The sequence below is a fragment of the Glycine max genome, chromosome 11, assembly GCF_000004515.6.
Source record: "Glycine max cultivar Williams 82 chromosome 11, Glycine_max_v4.0, whole genome shotgun sequence".
NCBI lineage: Eukaryota > Viridiplantae > Streptophyta > Magnoliopsida > Fabales > Fabaceae > Glycine > Glycine max.
In genome coordinates this window covers 31,702,413-31,724,200 of record NC_038247.2, presented here as the reverse complement: position 1 = coordinate 31,724,200, position 21,788 = coordinate 31,702,413, and the positions used below count along the sequence as shown (strand labels likewise).

At 35.1% G+C, this 21,788-nt stretch overlaps 1 non-coding gene across 1 annotated transcript; it reads right to left on the bottom strand.

The window, feature by feature from the left end:
• Window positions 1-18,806: 18,806 nt before the first annotated feature.
• Window positions 18,807-18,913, bottom strand: LOC113000945 (small nucleolar RNA R71). Its single transcript, XR_003266241.1, has one exon. It is a non-coding gene; the product is annotated as a small nucleolar RNA R71 (small nucleolar RNA).
• Window positions 18,914-21,788: the final 2,875 nt, after the last annotated feature.

The window sequence follows — 21,788 nt, the reverse complement described above, 5'->3', positions numbered from 1 at the left end:
GAGCTTTAAGGGAGAGGAAAGCTTACCCTTTTAATTTTCTACATTTTCTACCGGTTATTCTACAGTTTAAAGTATTGTAAGGCTGTTGGTCGTTTCAAAATATTGTCTTGGTGAATTTTGTTCTTATTTGTTTTAAGGGAGAGGGATGCATGTGTTATATACAAGTGTACACATTCATTTTAAACAATGTGTTATATAACTTGATGAAAAGTTCTCATCTTAATTTATTTTCTCGTTCTTCACCGTGTGAAAATGATAACCATTGTTTAAGGCCAATCAATTTTTTATTTAAAAATTAAAAAGTGAAATTCAAAACAAAATTTAGTAACCAAAAACATATTAAAATATAAAAGTAATGACCCAATTTCTCTTACATAATCTTTTAGGCTTGATTTCAAAATTATATATATATATATATATATATATATATATATATTACTCTTTGTTGTGCCCAAAAAAAATGTGATAGTAGCCAAAGCAACCACGAACCACCTTTTAGCATCTAAAAAAATAGGAGTTGGGATTCAGTGGTGTTATAAAATGTTTAAACTCTTTAATCTTCTATTCAACAAACACATTTATTATTTTATTGGTATTGATATTTTCAATTTTTTATTATAGGATAAAATACAATTATAGTCCCGGAAAATTTTTAATCCCTTACATATATTTTATCCTATATTTTTTGTCCTTCTTATTTGAAAATTTATTACCTTTTGATCCTCAAAGTGATTTAAATAGAATTTTCGAACCACTATATTAACATGTCAACATGTAAAGTGCCTCTACTTTAAAACAATAAAAAAATTAAAAAAAATCAAATACTAAATTATTTTATGATTATTCTTATTATTTATATTTTTAATCATATACGAAATATTTAAAATACATTAATATTAATAATAAAATATACAATGCAAATATAAATTTCAAAATAGTGACGGAAAGTTTTCGGTCCTAAAACTCGGAAGCTTTCTCGCCACAGATTATATATTGTTATTTTGAAATTTTTTGAGTGAAAAATAATGTGGTCGCTAACAAAAATGGGTAGTAAAAATTTATATATTTTTTAAAATGATTTAAGATTATATAATAATTTACATAAAAAATATTAAATATATTTTTAAAGACCTAAAGTTACAAATGATAATCGCCAATTTAACATGCCACAGTAACTTTAATGAATTTATAATTAAAATTTGTATTTATGTTAGCCATACATTTTTACAAAAATTTCTATTAATTATATTTTAAAAATATATCAAATTTGAATAAATTATGTTACTCATTAAATTATTTTTTAGGACAATACTAGCCAACAACTATTGAAGAATAGTTAACTTTCAAATACATATATATTGTGACTAAGACTACAACTTGAAAAGTAAATTCTGACAAATCTTTAATTTAGTGAAACTTGATATCTATTTTTTTTTTTTACTTAGATTTATATTGAACACAGGTTTGTATGCTGAAATCGAAAACATACTAAAACCTATAGTAAAAATTAAGAATAAAGACAGGACAAGAGAAACAAAGAGAATATAAAAAAATGGTGATAAAAAGATGTAATGTTTGTTGATGAGTTTCAAAATTTAATTAAGTTGTTAATCTTGTATATAGTGTTTGTAAGTTTAACCCATTGACAAAGGTTAATAAAATATTTGATTACAAACTATAATTATTTATACTTTTAAAATAATAATGACAATGATAACATTATAAAAGAAAACTATTTGAAAGAAAAATAAATAATACTAAAATATTTTATCTAGAAAAAGAAAAAAAAATACAATTATCTCTATAATAAATATTATAAAAGAATAAAATATTTTATTAAAACATATAAAAGATAAATAATATACAAATGATATTATTTACATATTTAATTAAATTTTCTATATTAAAATAACTACTTAATATTAATTTTTTTAGCATTACCTATTAATAAAAAAGCAAATTGAAAAAATTCAACGGGGACCAAGGCATCCCCAAGACATGTTGTAGGTCTGCCCCTGCCAATGACCAACATATGATCGACTTTTCTTAACAAAATAAACCTTGTTAGCAAGTGATAATAGCTAAATATGCTTAATTTCTATACATTATTTAAGGTGATTATATAATTTTTTTGATACATTAAGCCTTGTTTCAAGTCAAAGTTAGGATTAAATAAGAAATTACACTTAGATACTTTAAGATGTTAATTATTTAGGATTTCTTGATGTTTTTCTTTAGAGTTTTGCAGGGATCTAGTAAAAAATCATAGGTGTGAATCTGCTCGCTTAAGCACGACTTGCTATGCACTTAAGCGAACCAAAGGAAATTAAAGGAAGAAGCCATTGACATGCCTCACTTAAGCGAGCTTATCTGGGTGCTTGAGTGAGTGAATTTAAACAATTAATGAAGCCAACAACTCGCTTAAGTGTGATATTCTAAGTGCTTAAGCGAGCTCAAATAGAGAGAATAACTAAATCTAATGAAGGTCCTCGCTTAAGCCCACCCCAGGAAGTTTATGTTAGACAAATGACCTCAGTTATCTTAAGAAAGGGGGTTGAATTAAAATACAAAGACTATTCCCCAATTAAAATTCCACTCTCTCTTTTGGGATTAACAATGCACCCTTAACATGAATTACTCAAAAGACAATTCAGAATAAACTTCTTTAAAGCAAAAGATAAATAGCAATAAATAAAAGAAGTTTAAGGGAAGAGAGAAATGCAAACTCATTTTTATACTGGTTCGGCCACTTCCCGTGCCTATGTTCAGTTCTCAAGCAACCCACTTGAGATTTTCCACTCTCTTTGTAAAACTCCTTTTACAAAGTCTGAACCACACAGGGACAACCATTCCCTTGTATTAAGGAATCCTTTATAACAAGAGACCTTCGGTCTCTTAATCCCTTTTCAGAAATAAGAAGAAGAGAAGAAGAAATCTCTCTTGAAAGAGATAGATTGTACAATGAAGATCAATCAAGATTCTTTATTGAATATGCAAGTGTTTGACCAAGGAATCTTTTTGAGAGGATAAGATATTTCAATTCAGAAAAACTCTCTCCCAATTTCGTCCCAAGTCACACATATATATAGGCCTTTGATGGCCATTCAAAATACAAATGATAAGATGTGACTGTTGGCGATATTCCTTGAAAATTGTCTCTGGTAATCGATTACAGCATTAGTGTAATCGATTACACAGTTATTTTTCTTGAACAATTGTGACTCTTCATTTAAAATTTGAATTCCCAACATTTAGAGTCTCTGGTCATCGATTACGTATGATGTGTAATCGATTACACACTTTCAAACCATTGGTAATCGATTACATGTACCTTGGTAATCGATTACATGTATTGGTAAGCGATTACATGTGCCTTGGATGACTTGAAACCTTTCGTTTTGAGGCAAGGCTTGATCTTGAAGAAATCTTGAATCAAGGCTTTGTTTGAATCTTGTATTCGTCTTGAAGCAAATGATCCTTGTTTGACATCATCAAAATCATGTATACATACATTCACATTCTCCCCCTTTTTGATGATGACAAACATGTGATTTCTTCTCGACATAATCAAAGCTTGCATGATTTACATTCTCTCGCTTTATCAAGCAAATTCTTTTTGACATCATCGAAACCTGCATGATTTATATTCTCCCCCTTTTTGATGATGACAACCACCTATAGGTTAGGAGCAACAACAAAGAAAAAATATCTATTTACATATAGTTTACTCCCCCTTGGTTTTGCAATGATTGCTTATATGAGACAATTGAAGATTTCATATTTTTTTCATATATAAAAAGTTGTCTCATAAAGAATAGATAATTTTTCCTTACTATTTTATCTTTTATCTTTCTCTCCCCCTTTGTCAACATCATAAACAAATCATGAATAGAGAGGAGAAAAATGTTGCCACTTGTTGCAATGTCTAAGAGTCAAGTGGTACCAAAAGGCATTAAAACAATCATTCAATATTAATCAAGCAAAAAATAAAAACAAGTACAATAACACATCAATCAAAAACACAATCAATCAAATACACAATAAAAAACAATAAACAAAATACAATAAAAAACAATTATCAAATACAATTAATCAAATATAAAATATAATCAATCAATCAAACATCAAGGACAATCTAAACTCAAGTAGAAAACAAGCATCAAAAGTAATCAATCAAAGACAAGTGACCTATTGATATCATTTGATATTACTTGTTGGGCTTGTTGATCAAGTGGTCTTTGCTTGTTGTCTCCATAAATCACATATTAACTATCTTGGGATTCACTTTTCTTGGGGAGAAATGTGGCCTTTGTTTGTTGTCTTCATAAATCACATATCCATTTATCTTGGGGAGAAATATGAATAAACTTTGATGCATGCCATGTGTTTGGAGAAATTGCTATCACTGTATCGACTTTGCTCTTCTCCATTTTCATAGTCTTTCATCATGATACCCAGACTTATGATTTTATTCTCTGAATCACTTGAAGAATTTATGACATTATCTTCCCAAGTGATGTATCCTTTCTTTTCTTTCTTTTCTTTGAGATTCCTCTTGTCGGATTTTTCATTCTTCTTTTAAAGACAAGACAATTGAATCTCATGTGCCCAGGTTGATCACTTTCATAGCATTTTGGGGCTAAGGAGGAATCTTCTTCTTTCTTCTTTGTATTGATGTTTGATTCCCTTTTATTTGTTTTGTTTCTCAGAAATTTATTGAACCTTTTCACAAAGAATCTGAAATCATCATCATCTTCTTCTATTTCAGTCAAGTCCTCTTTGTCACTTTCTTCTTGAATAGAAGATGATGAGGCTCTGAGTGCTATTCCTTTTCTCTTTATATCATTCTCTTCATGTTGATGGAGTCTCATAAGTTCCCTTTCATGTTCTTGAAGTTTTCCAAAAAAGAGTGGCAAGAGACATATTAGTGAGATCTCTTGATTCTGCAATTGCTGTTACTTTTGGTTGCCATTGCCTGCTTAAACATCTCAACACTTTGTTAATAAGATCTTCATTAGGAAATATTTTTCCCAATGATGCAAGATGATTAACTATACGAGTAAATCTCTTCTGCATATCTTCTATGGTCTCATATTGAAACATTCTGAACAATTCATATTCATGTGTGAGAGTGTTAATTCTAGATCTCTTGACATCAGTTGTGCCTTCATAGGTTACTTGCAATGTATCCCACATTTCTTTTGCATTTTTACAATTTGAGACTCTAAAATATTCATCCATGCCTAATGCATAAGTGATTATATTTTTGGCCTTTAAATTGTATTGAACCTTTCTTCTTTCATCATTATTCCATTCTTCTCTTGGTTTTTCTATAGTAGTATTTCCCACTACCTTTGTAGGAATAAAGGGACCAACTTCATTGGCTTCCCATATATTTAAATCTATGGCTTCAATAAGGATCTCCATTCGGGTTTTCCAAAAGTGATAACCCTCGTCGTTAATAGAATTTCCCTCAGGAAATGGAAAGTTGGATGAGGCTATATCTATTCTTGAAGTTTTTAAACTTTATACAAGAACCCTGCTCTGATACCACTTGTTAGACAAATGGCCTCAGTTATGTTAAGAAGGGGGGTTGAATTAAGATACAAAGACTATTCCCCAATTAAAATTTCTCTCTCTTTTTGGATTAACAATGCACCCTTAACATGAATTACTCAAAAGACAATTCAGAATAAACTTCTTTAAAGCAAAAGATAAATAGCAATAAATAAAAGAAGTTTAAGGGAAGAGAGAAATGCATACTCAGTTTTATATTGGTTCGGCCACTTCCCGTGCCTACGTCCAGTTCTCAAGCAACCCACTTGAGATTTTCCACTCTCTTTGTAAAACTCCTTTTACAAAGTCTGAACCACATAGGGACAACCCATCCCTTGTGTTTAGGAATCCTTTACAACAAGAGACCCTCAGTCTCTTAATCCCTTTTCAAAAGTAATAAGAAAAGAAGAAGAAATCTCTCTTGAAAGAGATAGATTGTACAATGAAGATCAATCAAGATTCTTTATTGAATATGCAAGTGTTTGACCAAGGAATCTTTTTGAGAGGATAAGACATTTTAGTTCAGAAAAACTCTCTCCCAATTTCGTCCCATGTCACACATATATATAGGCCTTTGATGGCCATTAAAAATCCAAATGATAAGATGTGACGGTTGGCGATATTCCTTGAAAATTCTCTCTGGTAATCGATTACAGCATTAGTGTAATCGATTACACAGTTATTTTTCTTGAACAGTTGTCACTCTTCATTTAGAATTTGAATTCCCAACGTTTAAAGTCTCTGGTAATCGATTACATATGATGTGTAATCGATTACACACTTTCAAACCATTGGTAATCGATTACATGTGCCTTGTTAATCAATTACATGTATTGGTAAGCGATTGCATGTGCCTTGGATGACTTGAAACCTTTCATTTTGAGGCAAGGCTTGATCTTGAAGAAATCTTGAATCAAGGCTTTGTTTGAATCTTGTATTAATCTTAAAGCAAATGAGCCTTGTTTGATTCTTCTTTTGACATCATAAAATGTAGAAGCAAAGCTTCATGATGAATCAAGATTGATTCAAAGATGTTTTGATGATAACAAAGGTGATGACAAAAAGCTCAAAGGTCAATCAAAGAATGAGTTCAAGATGTTCAAGATAGAATCAAGAACACTTCAAGATTCAAGAGGAAAGTTGATTTCAAGAATCAAGATTCAAGGATCAAGCTTCCAAGAATCAAGACTCAAGATTCAAGAATCAAGAGAAGACTTAATCAAGATAAGTATGAAAAGGTTTTTTCAAAAACTGAGTAGCACATGGATTTTTCTCAAAACATGTTTACCAAAGAGTTTTTACTCTCTCGTAATCGATTACCAGATTATTGTAATCGATTACCAGTAGCAAATTGAATTTGAAAATTTTTTCAAATGAATTTACAACGTTCCAATTGATTTCAAAAAAAAGCTGTAATCGATTACAATGTTTTGATAATCGATTACCAGTGCCTTTGAACGTTGAAATTCAAATTCAAATGTGAAGAGTCACATCCTTTCACATAAAAGCTTTGTGTAATCGATTACACTGATTTGGTAATCGATTACCAGTGATTGTTTCTGAACAAATCAAAAGATGTAACTCTTCAAATGGTTTTTTAATTTTTCAAATAGGTTTTAAGTTTTTCTAAAAGTCATAACTCTTCTAAATGGTCCTCTTGACCAGACATGAATAGTCTATAAAAGTAATGCTTTGTTTTGCATTTTATAACAATCCAATCAATCTAATACGATCCTTTACAAGCCTTGAATCTCTTTGAACTTCTTCTTCTTCTTTGTGCCAAAAGCTTTCCAAAGTTTTCTGGTTTTATAAACCTTGAAAATTTGTGCTATTCATTCTTTTCATCTCTTCTCCCTTTGCCAAAAAGAATTTGCCAAGGACTAACTGCCTGAATTCTTTCTGTGTCTCTCTTCTCCCTTTTCCAAAAGAACGAAGGACTAACCACCTGAATTCTTTTGTGTCTCCCTTCTCCCTTGTCAAAGAATTCAAAACGATACAGTCTGAGAATTCTTTTGATTCTTCCTTTTCCCTTATACAAAAGTTTTCGAAGGACTAACCGCCTGAGAATTCTTTCGTATCCCCATTCACAAAGTATCAAAGGTTTAACCGCCTGAGATCTTTGTCTTAACACATTAGAGGGTACATCCTTTGTGGTACAAGTAGAGGGTACATCTACTTGGGTTGTTGACTGAGAACAAGAGAGGGTACATCTCTTGTGGATCAGTTCTAGTGGAGGGTACATCCACTAGGTTCAAAGAGAACAAGGGAGGGTACATCCCTTGTGGATATTTGCTTGTAAAAGGATTTTTACAAGGTTGAAAATAAATCTCAAGGACCGCAGGTCGTTTGGGGACTGGATGTAGGCACAGGTTGTTGCTGAACCAGTATAAAAACTCTTGTGTGTTTGTCTCCTTCTTCCTTACTCTTTTACTTTCTGCTGTGCATTTTAATTTCCGCTTTTACTTTTGGTTAAGTTTCTCTTCTACTCCTTATTCTCTTAACATCATAAGTAAAAGCCTTAGAAGAGTAAATTTTTAATTAGTAAAGGTTTAGGAATAATTAATTCAACCCCCCTTCTTAATTATTCTGAGGCCACTTGATCCAACACAAAATCATGTATACATACATTCACAGATTAAGCGAGGATAACCAAGCTAGGGGACATACGAAGGCTTCACTTAAGTGTGAGATTCTGGGTGCTTAAGCAAGGGAAGATAGTGGGCAACCAAATTTGAAAAAAGAAGCCTCACCTAAGCGAGGCTATATCCACAAACAAGCGAGGGAGTCACTTCAGGCCCAAAGCCCACTGCAATTTATAAAAACCTGGTGCACGAAGGAAGAATCATCTTGGCATGAATTGAAGCAGTGGTTCAGTGAGAGAGAGCACATTATTTTCTTAGCTTTTAGATGTTAGATACTGAACGATCCATTACTAGATGATCTAGACATCTCTTAAGGTTTTGATGAAAATAAAGATATAACTTTGTGTTAACCAATTTGTTGCATGTAAGTCAACAGGTTTGATGACTTGAAGCAACACCAGTAAAACTTATCCATTAGTGGATACCTTGTGTAGTAGAAGCAAGAAGTACTCATCTAGTACATCTAAACATTGATTGAAATATGTACGTTTATTTGAATTATCAATTTATGTTATTTTATATGATTCTGTTTAAAATGAATAAATCTATGAATTTATCTTATATTTCTTTTTATAAGTCTAACGGTCATATTGAGTTGTGAATGACAGTTATGGAAAGTTTTGATCCTATTAGACAAAGACGTGCAATATTTGCTTATTTCAGGAAACAAATATCAAGCTCTACAATGGTTAAATGATTCAATCCTGAAGATACTCTCCACAAAAATATGGAACGTTTTAATCCTATTAGGCAAAGATATGCAATATTTGTGAATTACATAGTTTATGGCCCCAATGATCCTTAGCCAGATACTTGGCCATCGAAACAAGTTGTCCAAAACGTGCTGGGAAAGTTTTGCAGTGTACCCGAATGGGAGCGAGGAAAGAAAATGGTGAACCAAGAGAGTTTCATTGCAGATACTATCCAGAAAGGTGGAGACCAAATAAAGAAAATTGTGAAGGACAACAAAGAAATGGAGATGACAATATTAATGTATCAGTGCTTCAATACGGGCATTGTTGAGCCTAGTAATAACATGACCATGTCTGATTTGAATGTTCTTTTCGTCTGTGACATAGCTCTTTGTGGAGCTTCTAGGCCCTGGATCTTCTTCATCAATGGAGTCCTTTGCTTCTTGAAGATCAATGGCAGCGAAATGGAGAACGAAAATGATTGGAGACACCACTTCAAGGAGAAGATGAGTCAAGAAGAAGCTCACCACCATAGGAAGCCATGGATAAGAGCTTGAAGGTACGAGAGGATGAGTGGAGGGAGAGGGAGAGAAGGAGCATGAAATTTTGTGCCTCAAATGAAGTCTGAACTTTGAAGTGTAATTCTCAAATGATCAAAGTTAAAAAAATGCACACACATAACCTCTATTTATAGCCTAAGTGTCACATAAAATTGGAGGGAAATTTGAATTTCTATTCAAATTTCACTTGAATTTGTGGAGCCAAATTTTGGAGCCAAAATTTCACTAATTATGATTAGTGAATTTTAGCTATGGTTCAACCCACTAAACCAAGATTAAGTTCAAGATTCTCCACTAGGTGTGCTTAGGTGTCCTGAGGCATGTAAAGCATGAAGGACATGCACAAAGTGTGACTATATGATGTGGCAATGGGGTGTAGCAAGCAAATGCTCACCCCCTCTAAAATTTAATTGTATTTGGATTCTCCCAATTCAATTCAATTTATTTTCCAACACACACATTAAATATTCACTTAATGCATGTGAAATTACAAAACTACCCCTAGTACAAAAACTAGTCTAGGTGCCCTAAAATACAAGGGCTGGAAAATCCTACATTTCTAGGGTATCCTACCTACGTTATGCAGCCCTAAATACAAGGCCCCCAAAATAATGAAACCCTGATCTAATATGTACAAAGATAAGTGGGCTCATACTTAGTCCATGGGCCCGAAATCTACCCTAAGGCTCATGAGAACCCTAGGGCCTTCTCATGCATCTCTGGCCTAATCTTCCTGGAGTCTTCTATCCAATGCCCTTAGGGGGTAGGATTGCATCATTCCCTCCCCCTTAAAAAGGATTTGACCTCAAATCCAGAGGTTCTTGAAACTCTAGGCTTCTTCCCTCAACATTTGTAAAAAGAATAAAAACTTATATATTAGTGGTGTTTGGTATGTTGGAGTAAGCTAAGGTTTGAAAACCCATTTTTTGGGCATCTTCCCTTGAGGGAACATGGTTCCTCCCCAACTCAATGAGTGGTGCTACAAGTATAGAAAAATATGGGACAAACCTTTTGTAAAAGTTTGTTAAGTCATGGAAGCCCCAAATTTTCCTTATACTTGGTGGAGTGGGCTACTTAGGAATGACCTTTATTCTCTTAGGGTTCATGGGAACCTCTTGATCACCATTTAAACAATTAAGGAAAGCAATGCAATAAAACGTACCTTTTTTTATATTTTCATGTTGATTACTCCTACCAAAAAGTATGACAAACCTAAGGTGTCCCATATTAACACCTAGGTTTGTATTGAAAAAAATAATAAGAACAAACCTACCTAATGAGTCCTTATGTATGTGAATAATGAAGATGTTGGATGCATGGGTATTTTACAAAAGAGGGAACCACTCAACACATTCATCATACCACCTATCATAGGGATTTTATGCCTAATAATATCTATTTTGGGCACCAACAAAGCACAAGGATTTAAGCTCTTACGAACCAAACCCTCATCCAACAACTCCTTTACTTGAGGAATAATATCAAGCCAAGAGGTGTGGCAGTGATAACAAGTGTCTTTTTACAAATGAGAAGATTTGGAGGTTGTCTAAGAGGGGAAGTTTCTTTAATATTTGCCTTTATTTCAAAATGACTTTCCTTTTTAGCTAACTTCTTGGAGGAGACACTTACCTCCTTATAGTCTTCCTTAACCATTAAAGGTTGTCCTTCTTCTTAGAGGTAGATTTTTTCACTAGATTCTTCCCCTTTTGCTTCTTCACTTTCACTAGAGGAAGGTGAAGTAGTAGCCTCATCTTGGCTACTATAAATGTCTTAGCCCCTCACAATCATGGTTTTCTTGGTGGGGCATTGAGAAGTAATGTGTCCTCTTCCAAGACATTTAAAACACATTATAGAGCTAGTCTTCTCTTGCATACTAGCTTTAAAGGGTTGCTTTTCTATTGTCTTCCCCTTATCATCTTTGGGCTTAGAAGGTGTCACCCCTAAGATGCCTTGACCTTGGTCTTTCTTTGGATAAGAGTGAGAGCCATAAGATTTTGAAGTTGACTTCCTTTTAAGTTGTTGCTCTACACTTATTTCCCAATCTAAGTAAACCTCTACATTTTCCTTCCCATGAAAGTTTGAGAGGTTAATGATAGCCTCTTGAGGCTTTCTTTCCTTTTCTCTCCTATGGGAGTGAGGTCTAAGATGTGACCTATGCCTTCCTTCATAATAGTCATGAAGTTCTTCACTTAGGCTCTCGAAAGATTTATAGCAACTATAGGAGGCATGTTTTTCTTAGCTCTTTTAGTATTTTCCTTCTTTCTTCTTCCCTTATCTGTTCCCTCTCATCTTGATTTATTCTTACCCTCTCTTTTCCTTTTTCTTTTCTTTCTAGTTTTTCTTTCCATAACTTGAGGGAACTCAACTCATCTAAGATTCTAGATAGAGGGTCCTTATGACTAGTACCCTCGCCATTAAGACTAGTTGAATGATGACTCATATTGGTTCCTAAGTTGTGGTTCTTTCTTGTTGGGGGTTTGAAAAAAAGGTAAAAGCTAGGGTTCCAAAAGAACTCAAGATAAGCGTGATAAGCAAGAAGAAAGTATTATGCAATAACAAGATAAGCTAGGTGTGACTAGTAAAGAAAATAAGATATGGAAGTAAGCAAGAAATTAAAGTGAAAGAAATGTAAATTGGGCGGTTCCTTAGAGTATTTGGATGACCTCATTTAAGGTTCCCAATAAAACACTCACTATCCTAAGTAAAAATTGCCTCAAATTATTACACACAAATGGAAGTAGGGTGACCTATTGGAGGCTCCTAACTTACTTCCAATGAAAGACCTTTTTGTTACAAAATTTGAAAGCAATGGAGGTAAGTAAATTGTCAATTACAAAATTACAAAAAGGTCCACAATTTTGGTGGTTGTTCTCTCTTTGGTGATTCAATCAATTTGGAGTGCTTCTTAGTCCAATAGCTCTTAAGGTGGTTGGCCCCTAGCTTCTTCACTCAAATTCTTAAAGGGATGGCACCAATCCCCTTTTGCAATTTCCTATATGCAAACTCACAACACAAGGAAACAAAGAGACAAGCAATAACCAAAGACCCAAAAAAATGAAATGAAAGATAAACCAATAAAGTTTTATCAAGACAAATTTTCAAAGATTATTCAACAATTAAAGCAATGACAAGCACATAAAAGCAAGCTAGGACTCAAAGAGAAACCTAGAATGGCTCTAGAGTATAGTAGAAAAGCTAAAAAAAGACTCAAGAAACCTCTAGTTTTGGCACTTGTTTTCACACTAATTTTCAATTTAAATTTTAGAACTAAGATTGGTATAAAATAGGCACCAATTATAGAATAAATTTCAAGCCAAAACAACAAGCACACTTCCCTTTCACGTTTTTTCCTGGACATTGACTTTTCTGCCAATTTGTGTGATTTTTCGTATTTTTCCTTTTATCCAAATCACTTGGTTCTTTTTTTATAATTTTGGTCCAAATGTCTAGAAAATTAAGTAAAACGTTCAGCTCAAAATTTGTAGTGACCAATTCCTAGTAATTTATACACGTTCGTATGTTCAAGCCATCAGCACCAACAATTTCAACCTAGAAATCAAGAGTAGTGTTTATGTTGCTTAAGGCTTGGATAGTTACAGTTAGTGTTTGCTTGTGCTCAATTATCTTGAATAACACAATTCAAGAGAGCTTAAGAGTTATTTTGATTCAAAAATCCAGTCACAACTCAGCACCACAACTCAACTTCTTCATAGGCATCATGTAGGATACTTAGAAAACAAAAAAAAGTTCAACAACAATACTACTTCTAGGAATTGATTTAGAACATGTTATAAACTATATAACATGCATGAATTAGACTCAAAATTCAAAAGATAGGCTAAGAATTACAAGAATACATGAACAAATGTATCTGGAACTCAATCAACAAAATAAAAATTCAACACAAACTTAGAACATAATGTGACAATTATTATGACTAAATATGACTCTAACATAACATGGATTAAGTGATTTACACTTAGATTTTTGTGTTTTTTTCTAATCAATATTTTGGAATAAAATTTAGATCTAAAGGTTCAGCACAAGAAGATTATGACTAAAAAATGTTAGAACCTAAAATCACCAGAAAAACATGATTCAAGAGTTAATCTATAAAACTTGAACCATTGAAATGCAAGAACAAGTGTAGATCTAAGATTTAATCGGTTTATTTTTTTGAATCTACTCTAAATAGAACCAAACCACAAGACAATGGAGGACATACATGGATAATAAGATTAAGAACAAGGAGGTGAATTTACTGAACAAAACAATAAGGGAAGCAAAAGAACATCACCTAGATGAAGATGCTCTTAATATCTCATGATGTAGCTCCATGTGGAGCCTGTAGGCCTTGGATCTTCTTCATCAATGGAGTCCTTTGCTTCTTGAAGATCAATGGCAACAGAATGGAGAAGAAAGATGATTGGAGACGCCACTTCAAGGAGAAGATGAGTCAAGAAGAAGCTCACCACCATAGGAAGCCGTGGATAAGAGCTTGAAGGTAGGAGAAGATGAGTGGAGGAAGAGGGAGAGAAGGAGCACGATATTTTGTGCCTCAAATGAAGTCTGAACTTTGAAGTGTAATTCTCAAATGATCAAAGTTCAAAAAATTCCTACTAATCCAAGATTGAGTTCAAGATTCTCCACTGAGTGTGCTTAGGTGTCATGAGATATATAAAGCCTAAAGGACATGCACAAAGTGTGACTATACGATGTGGCAACGGGGTGTAACAAGCAAATGCTCACCCCCTCTAAAATTTAATTGGATTGGGCTTCTCCCAATTCAATTAAATTTATTTTCCAACACACACTTGAAATATTCACTTAATTCACGTGAAATTACAAAACTACCCCTAATACAAAAACTAGTCTAGGTGCCCTAAAATACAAGGGCTGGAAAATCCTACATTTCTAGGGTACCCTACCTACATTATAGACCCCTAAATACAAGGCCCCAAAAATAGAGAAACCTTAATTTAATATGTAAAAAGATAAGTGGGCTCATACGTAGCCCATGGGCCCAAAATCTACCCAAAGGCTCATGAGAACCCTAGGGCCTTCTCTTGCATGTCTGGCCCAATCTTTTAGGAGTCTTCCATCCAATGCCCTTGGGGGGTAGGATTGCATCAGTCTGTCATTGAACAAAAGCTGAGAGACATTACTAGAAGGATGGAAATGCTGAACGTCAACGAGGCGGTGGTGTTGAGGCCACCGCAGCAACCTGAGATGCAAACACCGGTGGAAGCACTTCCACCTGTGGCACCGCCCGAAGAAACGGCGACAACGCTGAATTATGACCATGGAGCATCTGATGTCAATGCTGACCCCTTGCAAAGCTAGTGGTTTATGGAGTTGCATTAGGAGATGTTAATCTCTCACTCTAAATTGGGTTTTGGCCTAACCTGTTGCTGTTACGTACCTTGAAGGATGTGCTTGTTAGAAGTCCTTTGGGGATCTATGGTTTGGGGTTCATGAATGCTTGTTTCAGTTGAACTATTTATGGTTTGGGGTTTATTTTACTATCTTTAATTATTGTCAAGTCTTCTCATTTTATTATTATTGTGTTTAATTTCGCTTTTCAAAATATATTATTGGTTTGTTAATAAGTTATGTCTTTCGATGTGTGTTTACCTGACGTCGTGGTAAAAGTTATCAAGTAATTATTAGATAACAGGGTTTTATTTTCAATTGCTGTCACTTGTTCAGATTGCGTTGCAATAATCAAAATAAAATTATTAAAACCTACAAGAATTTAATGAAGCTAATGCACAATTATGATATTCGGTAGGTTTAAATATGTTTTTGTTATTAATAATTATTTAATTTTTGTTTTTTAATAATTTTTTATTTTGTATTGAATCTCTAATAAAGAAACCATTTTATTTTTGGTCTTTGACATTTTTTTAATCCCTGATAAATTAATGAATTTTGTATTTATTTCTTGATAATTTTTTTTTCATTTGTAATTAGTTGAGACTAAAACAATTTGTTAATTTATCGGTCAAGAAACACAAAATTTGTTAATTTATCATGAACTAAAACAAAAATATTTAGACCAAAAACAAAATTATTGTTTTATTAGAAACTCAATACAAAATAAAAATTTCTTAAAAAGCAAACGTAAAAATTAAATATTTATTAAAAATAAAAAAATATTTAAATTTTCTCGTATTAGGATATTGCAGTGAGATTTAAGTTGTGGGCCACACCTTATAACCTTTGATAATACAAAATAGAATACTTAGAATGAGATACAATACATGAGATTTAACATGCCTGTGGTTACTTGTTGCAACCGTTTGAATATGTTCGCTATAATAGGTATTTATCAAGTTATGCTTATAATCACGCACGCTCCAAGAGTTAATTCCAAGCCAAGCACTAAAACTAGATTTTTTTTTCCAAAAAAAAGGTGTATTTATTAAAATAGAACATGATGTGTGCAGAGGGCCCACACTTTGCCTAAACGCACCTAAGGGGAATCACACCCTTAACGCATAAGCAACACTATAGACGACCTAAGTCCCTCATACATGCACTGTCCAGCAACACGGATTGTCTGTCGGCATCGTTTCGTCGACCGTATTATCGAGGCAGACATACCCTTGGGGTGGAAGCCACTTAACCTCAAACGGTATGATGAGACAACCGATCCAGACGAGCATCTAGATGCCTTCCTGACATAGGCAAACCTCTACACCAATGACAACGCGATCCTGTGTGGCATCTCTCAAGGGAGCAACATTGACCTAGTATGGTGGATGATGTGCCATCATTTTCTTCTATTTTCTAAACTCTTTTTGCACCATTTTAATTACTGATTGGTCTTAATTGTCAATTAATCAGGCAGTTTTATTGTTTGGGCTCATTTAGCTAATTTGATGTTTTTAATCTAATTTCAGGAATTAATGAAACATTGGGCTTAATCCGGATTTTGGTTATGGACTTGAAGAGGGAAAATAAAGCAGCGCTTACCTTAGTTAATTTCTAATTAGGAAATTTCACAATTTTATTTTATGTTGTTCAGTGTTTATTTCATTTTGGGCCAGAGTATTGTAATAGGGCCCAGTGACTTTGAGTGACTCTTTTTAAATAGCAGCCTTGGGATTCGTGCAAGGCTATTTTGTTATGCTATTCATTATTCAGAGCTTTTGTTTTAGGGTTTTATGTTTTCTGCTTTGATGCTACTGTTCACGTAATGCAATTTGATGTTTTCTGCTTCTAATTACTATTTCGTTCTTGCTTCTTCTTCTACTCTCATTTACGTTTCTGTTTCATTTACATTTCTGTTCATTTACTTTCTGTTCATTTACATTTATGTTCATTTGCGTTTCTGCTTCATGTTTCATTTGAGTTTTCTGTTTGAATCTATGGAAGGCTAGTTTTTCTGGTGTTGTTTCCTTTTGAGGACGAAGCCCAACTCTCTTTGAGGTTTCGTTTGTAATGTGGTTTCCTGGCAGTTTTCCCTTCACCAGTTATCCCAAATTCGTGAACATTAATCAGTGCACGCTTTGTGTTCGATTAATTGCCTCTGAGCCTAACTTGCGTTCATGCTTAATGGACAAAGGGGTAACTGGTGTATGTGGTGCCTAATCACGTATTGATAACCCTAAGTTGATTTTCGCTTAGTAAATTGAAATAGGGTTGGATTAAGTGGTTGACTGTTAGGGACGAATTCTCCATAACCCAGGATAAGAGAATGGCTTCTGAATAAGAGGAAACAACCCGTTTTAAATATTAGTAGTTTCAAATTCCAGTTTACTTGTTCTGCTCTTTAATCATGAAACAAACAACCCCCCCCCCCAATCGTTACTGTTACTGCGCAAGTATATTATGAACATTTGGTTTGTCATTGCTCGTTGGGAAACGACCTAGGATCACTTCCTAGTTACTGCATTTTCATGTTTATTTGATTCGGGTACGGCCTCGATCAAATTTGGCGCCGTTGCCGGGGAGCAGTGTCCAAAGGTTCATAATAGCTAGCTAGTGTTGTGTGTTTAATCCTTTCGTGTTTTATGTTTAATTGTTAGTATTGTGTTAGTATGTGTGTTAGTGTTGTTTAGTGTCCTGGTATTTTGTTTAGTGTGTGTTCTGTTTCAGTTTTCCCATTAAGCGTTTCCCCTGTTTCAGTCTTGGGTGTTTTGCTGTGAAAAGTGTTTTGCGACGGACTTAGCGACCACTTTTGCTTGCGGCAAAACAGAGTAGTAGTAGAAATCAATTAGAGACGGATTTTAGCGACCACCCATGCTGAATTATTTGAGATTTTTTGTTTTAGTAGCTAGGGTTGTTATTTTTGGCTGAATTTTTTTTGTGGTAACTTCTTTTAACCTATATTTTGTGGGGAAAATAGCTAGAGCCTTTAGTTTGGTCAGATGTGAAAGTTCCAAAAAAGTAGCAAATTTTGTGTTTGTCGAAACTTCAAACGGCCATAACTTTTGCTCCGGTTATCAGAATCGCAATTATTATATATGTATTTGGGGTAGAAAAAAATTTCCTACGCCGTGGCTGCCGCCGTAGGCAGGCTGAGGTCTCCATCGTCCTGTCAAAAGTTTTTTATTTTTCAAGTTTTATTCACTTATTTTTCTTAACCTACCATTTTTAGCTTCCATAGTTAGACTTTGAATTTTTGCCTGAAATTTTTTGTGCTATCTTCTCATCATTTTATAAGGTTGCTCACAAAATTTCAAGTCATTTGGATATCATTTGAGGGTAGTTGTAGTTCAAACCTGCACCTTTATTTACATGACAAGGCAACTAGTTGTGCATGCTAAATGTAGTGTATGACTAGAGGCAATCCATCTAACTTACAACCCTTTGACCCTGAGATAGATAGGACATTTCATAGATTAGTTAGGCATCATTTTATACCTTTTGATCATCCTGAGCATTCCATTACTGGTGAATCTGTGCATTCTGTTATTGGTGATTTTGAACATCCTGATTTGGAGCATTATAATTTTGAGCATTCTGAGAACATGGCACAACCTCCACCCCGTGAGAGGACTCTAAGGGAAATGGCTGCACCTGATTTCACCTACGAAAGCTTGTGCATCCAATACCCTGATGAGGATGTCCCATATGTTCTTAAAACTGGACTGATTCATTTGCTTCCAAAGTTTCATGGCCTTGCAGGTGAAGACCCGCACAAACATTTGAAGGAATTTCATATTGTCTGCTCCACCATGAAACCCCCAGATGTCCAGGAGGATCACATATTTCTGAAGGCTTTTCCTCATTCTCTGGAGGGAGTGGCAAAGGACTGGTTGTATTACCTTGCTCCAAGGTCCATCACGAGCTGGGATGACCTTAAGAGAGTATTCTTAGAAAACATTTTCCCTGCTTCCAGGACCACAGCCATCAGGAAAGATATCTTAGGTATTAGACAACTCAGTGGAGAGAGCCTGTATGAGTACTGGGAGCGATTTAAAAACCTATGTGCCAGTTGCCCTCACCATCAGATTTTAGAGCAACTTCTTCTCCAATATTTTTATGAAGGACTCAGTAATATGGAGAGAAGTATGATAGATGCTGCCAGTGGTGGACCCCTTGGAGACATGACTTCTGCTGAAGCCAGAAATTTAATTGAGAAGATGGCTTCCAACTCCCAGCAGTTTAGTGCCAGAAATGATGCCATAGTCATTAGAGGAGTGCATGAGGTAGCTACAAACTCAGCTGCATCATCTGAGACTAAGAAGCTTGAAGGCAAATTGGATGCATTGGTTAACTTGGTAACCCAGCTGGCCTTGAATCAGAAATTTGTACCTGTTGCAAGGGTTTGTTGTTTGTGCTCCTCTGCTGACCACCATATAGACCTTTGCCCTTCCATGCAGCAACCTGGAGCAGTTGAGCAGCCTAAAGCTTATGCTGCAAATATTTACAATAGACCTCCTCAACCTCAGCAGCAAAATCAACCACAGCAGAGCAATTATGACCTCTCTAGCAACAGATACAACCCTGGATGGAGGAATCACCCTAACCTCAGATGGTCCAGCCCTCAGCAACAACAACAACAGCCTACTCCTTCCTTCCAAAATGCTGTTGGCCCAAGCAGACCATACATTCCTCCACCAATCCAACAACAGCAACAACCCCAGAAACAACCAACAGTTGAGGCCCCTCCACAACCTTCCCTCGAAGAACTTGTGAGGCAAATGACTATGCAGAACATGCAGTTTCAGCAAGAGACCAGAGCCTCCATTCAGAGCTTAACCAATCAGATGGGACAATTGGCTACCCAATTGAATCAACAGCAGTCCCAGAATTCTGACAAGCTGCCTTCTCAAGCTGTCCAAAATCCCAAAAATGTCAGTGCCATTTCATTGAGGTCAGGAAAGCAGTGTCAAGGACCTCAACCCGTAGCACCTTCCTCATCTGCAAATGAACCTGCCAAACTTCACTCTACTCCAGAAAAAGGTGATGACAAAAATTTACCTAACAATTTCTGTGCAGGTGAATCTTCTTCCACAGGTAATTCTGATTTGCAGAAGCAGCACATTCCCCCTCTTTCATTCCCTCCAAGAGCAGTTTCCAACAAAAAAATGGAAGAGGCAGAGAAAGAGATCTTGGAAACGTTTAGAAAAGTAGAGGTAAACATACCTCTGTTGGATGCAATAAAGCATATTCCAAGATATGCCAAATTCTTGAAGGAGCTGTGCACTAATAAGCGAAAGCTTAAAGGAAGTGAACGGATTAGCATGGGCAAAAATGTCTCTGCATTGATTGGTAAATCTGTTCCTCAAATTCCTGAAAAATGCAAAGATCCAGGTACATTCAGCATACCTTGTATTATAGGGAATAGTAAGTTTGACATTGCCATGCTAGATTTAGGAGCTTCTGTTAGTGTTATGCCTCTGTCTATTTTTAATTCTCTATCTCTAGGTCCCTTGCAGTCAACTGATGTGGTAATTCATTTAGCTAATAGAAGTGTTGCCTACCCTGTTGGTTTCATAGAAGATGTCTTAGTTAGAGTTGGTGAACTGATTTTCCCTGTTGATTTTTATATTTTGAATATGGAAGATGGATTTTCTCAAGGATCAGTTCCCATCATTCTAGGCAGACCCTTTATGAAAACTGCTAGAACTAAGATAGATGTTTATGCAGGCACACTATCCATGGAGTTTGGTGATATAACTGTTCATTTTAATATTATGGATGCTATGAAATACCCATATGAAGATCTTTCTGTATTTCGTGCTGAAATAATTGACCATGTTGTTGATGAATACATGACTGATCTTTCTTCTAATCTGCATGCCTCTCACTCTTCATGCATTGAGTCTGAAATTGTACTTGATCATATGTCTGAATTTGATGCTGAGAGTGAATCTGAGAGTGATATTGATTGCATGTCTGGTGGTGGTGTTTTACCTCTTGAGATTGATTTTATAGAGTCAGATAGGACTAACCATGTTTCAGGAAGTACACATACCTTTGACTTTCTTTATGAGGTAAAGGCTGAGAAACCATCTCCTTCTACCACTGTCCAGCCGACCACACCAGAATTGAAGCCTCTGCCATCAAATTTAAAATACGCTTACTTGGATGATAGCAAGAGTTTTCCAGTGATTATATCTGCCTCCCTTGCTGATGAGCAAGAGGAGAAGTTGTTGTCAGTTCTCAAGAAGCATAAGAAGGCTATAGGCTGGATCTTGGCAGACATTCCTGGTATTAGCCCATCCACATGTATGCATCGAATAAATTTAGAGGATGGAGCTAAACCAGTAAGACAGCCACATAGAAGACTCAACCCGGTGATTCTTGATGTAGTGAAGAAGGAGATAACCAAGCTTTTGCAAGCTGGAATCATTTATCCTATCTCCGACAGCCAATGGGTGAGTCCCGTCCAGGTAGTCCCGAAGAAGACCGGCCTCACAGTGATCAAAAATGAAAAGGAGGAGTTGATTCCTACTCGGGTGCAGAGCAGTTGGAGAGTCTGCATTGACTATAGGAGGCTGAACCAGGTTACCAAAAAGGACCATTTTCCCCTACCATTCATTGACCAGATGCTTGAACGCCTGGCAGGTAAATCCCATTACTGTTTCCTTGATGGTTTTTCTGGTTATATGCAAATTACTATTGCTCCTGAGGATCAAGAAAAGACCACATTCACCTGCCCCTTCGGCACTTTTGCCTATAGGAGGATGCCTTTCGGCCTGTGCAATGCCCCTGGTACCTTCCAGCGGTGCATGATTAGTATTTTCAGTGATTTTTTAGAAAATTGCATAGAGGTGTTTATGGATGATTTCACTGTATATGGATCCTCTTTTGATGGTTGTTTGAATAGTTTGGAAAAAGTTTTGAATAGATGCATCGAAACTAACCTTGTTCTTAATTTT